The sequence below is a fragment of the Tupaia chinensis genome, unplaced genomic scaffold, assembly GCF_000334495.1.
Source record: "Tupaia chinensis unplaced genomic scaffold, TupChi_1.0 Scaffold148073_2, whole genome shotgun sequence".
In the NCBI taxonomy this organism is placed as follows: Eukaryota; Metazoa; Chordata; class Mammalia; order Scandentia; family Tupaiidae; genus Tupaia; species Tupaia belangeri.
Window position 1 is genome coordinate 6954 of NW_006207924.1, and position 2350 is coordinate 9303.

Genomic DNA, 2350 nt, shown 5'->3' on the forward strand with positions numbered 1-2350 from the left:
AAAAAAAAAAAAAAAAAGGCTGGCCATAAAAACTCCAGCACCACATTCATCTGAAGGGCACTCCCAACGGAGGCGGCTAATTTTTTTTCAGCCACCTAATAGTATTTCAGGACAGCCAGCTTAACCTTCTTTCTCTTATGCTTATTCTTCTTGGGAGTGGTGTAAGACTTCTTTCTTTTCTTAGCACCACCATGAAGTCTCAACACAAGATGAAGCATGGATTCCTTTTGGATGTTGTAGTCAGACAAAGAACGCCCATCTTCCAACTGTTTGCCAGCAAAAATCAGTCTTCGCCGATCAGGAGGAATTCCTTCCTTATCCTGGATTTTGGCTTTTACATTTTCTATTGTATCCGACGGTTCAACCTCGAGGGTGATGGTCTTCCCTGTGAGGGTTTTTACGAAAATTTGCACTGTGGTGGCAGTCCCATTGCAGATGGTGGATCAGAAAGCTACCTTAGAGTCTTCTTGTAGAACATCAAAACATCTAAATGGGGGCAGGGGAGTAGAGGGAAGGAAGGGAACTAACATTTTCTAAATGCTTACCCTATGTCTCATAGTGTCAAGTGCTTCCCCTCAGGATTTACCTTTGATTCCCTGGACAGTATTGTGAGATAAGGATCATAATCCTAACCTTACTGATAATGAAGCTGAGCCTCAGACACATCTCCAAAGTCCTAGAAGGACACATAACTGCTGAAAGGCAGAGTTTGCATGTAAACCTCAGAAGTACCTGACTCCGACCCCATTATTCTCTCATTTCACCATGATGGTGGCTTTCTGAAAGGCTCAGGGAAATAGGCAACCTACCATTTCCTTCGCCTTGAAAAAACTCTGATTTCAAGAAAGATAAAGAAGAGAGAGCCTGGAGAAGATCTGTACTCAGCCTTAAAGTTTGCATAGGGACAGCAGTACCTGTCGGGGCAGCACAGATGGGCATGCACACATATGCATGCATGTACACGCACACAGCCCACACTGCCAGTGATCCGAGTGATCCAACACTAATATTACCCTGCAGAGAGATAAAGTGGGTAACCTCTTCCCCGTCATGGTCACCCAACTACCAAGTCAGGGGATCCCCATTTCAGACTGTGTTCATTGAGGTCCTTGGCAGAATAGGCAGAAAGTCTGCTGTCATGATAATTGTGACCTAAGGGAGTCTCCACTGATGCCTTGTACTAGTTGTTCTCAGAATGTGGTCCCTGGACCAGCAGAATCAGCATGCCCTAGAACCTTGATTCTCTTGGGGCCAGCAGGTAGCATGGTGATTACGGTGCTGGAATTCCCATATGGCTGGACATGATTTGAGTCCTAGACCTGGCGGCTTGCTTTATCACTCTCTCTCTCCCCGTCTTTCTCTGGCAAAACTCATGTGAAAAATGCTATTAACAATAATAATAATAATAAATAAATAATTTTTAAAAATTGTGGATTCTCGGTGGGGTAGCAGGGCAGCCTGGATGGCCAAAGAGAGGAGTGGCAGGACACTGAACAAGCATTCAAGATGATGCCCACACCAGTTATCCTGTTGGAAGAGGGTACTGATAGCTCCCAAGGCATTCCCCACCTTGTGAGTAATATCTGTGCCTGCCAGGTAAGTGCTGAGGCTGTATGTAAGAAGCACCCTGGGTCCCCGTGGCATGGACAATCTATTTGTGGATGGCCAATGTAAAGCAAGTATTTCTAATGATGGAATCGCAGTTCTGAAACTCCTTGATGTCATCCATCCTGCAGTGAAGATTTTAGCAGGCACTACCAAATCCCAAGATGCTGAGGTTGGTGATGGCACTGACCTCAGCGATGACCCTGCAGAGTTCCTGAAGCAGGTGAAGAAAGGTTTGCACCCCCAGTCATTCGAGCTTTCTGCACAGCCACTCAGTTGGCCGTTAATTAGATTAGAGAGATCACTATGACCATGAGGAAGCAAGATAAAGTGGAGCAGAGGAAGCTGCTGCAGAAATGTACCATGACAGTGCAGAACTCCAAGTACATCTCTCAGCTTTCTTTGCCAAGATAGTGTTGGATGCAGTGATGATGCTCAATGACTTGCTGCAGCTTAAAATGAGTGGAATCAGGACCAGCAGATGGCATAATGGTTACATCACTGGACTCCTATGTAGTTGACCGTGGTTTGAGTCCTGGACACAGCAGCTTAAAACTCACACCACGGGGCCAGCAGGTGGCATGGTGGTTAAGATGCTGAACACTCCCACATGGCCGACCACAGTTCGAGTCCTGGACCTGGTGGCTTGCTTTCTTACTCTCCTTCTCTCTGTGTGTCTGTCTTTCTCTGGTCAAATGAAAATAAATGAATAAATAAATAAAATTAAATAAATAATTCTTTTTTA

General features: G+C 45.3%; 1 pseudogene; it reads left to right on the forward strand.

The window, feature by feature from the left end:
• Nucleotides 1-1506: 1506 nt before the first annotated feature.
• LOC102480149 (T-complex protein 1 subunit eta pseudogene) overlaps nt 1507-2350 on the forward strand; it is a 19297-nt pseudogene continuing 18453 nt past the window's right edge.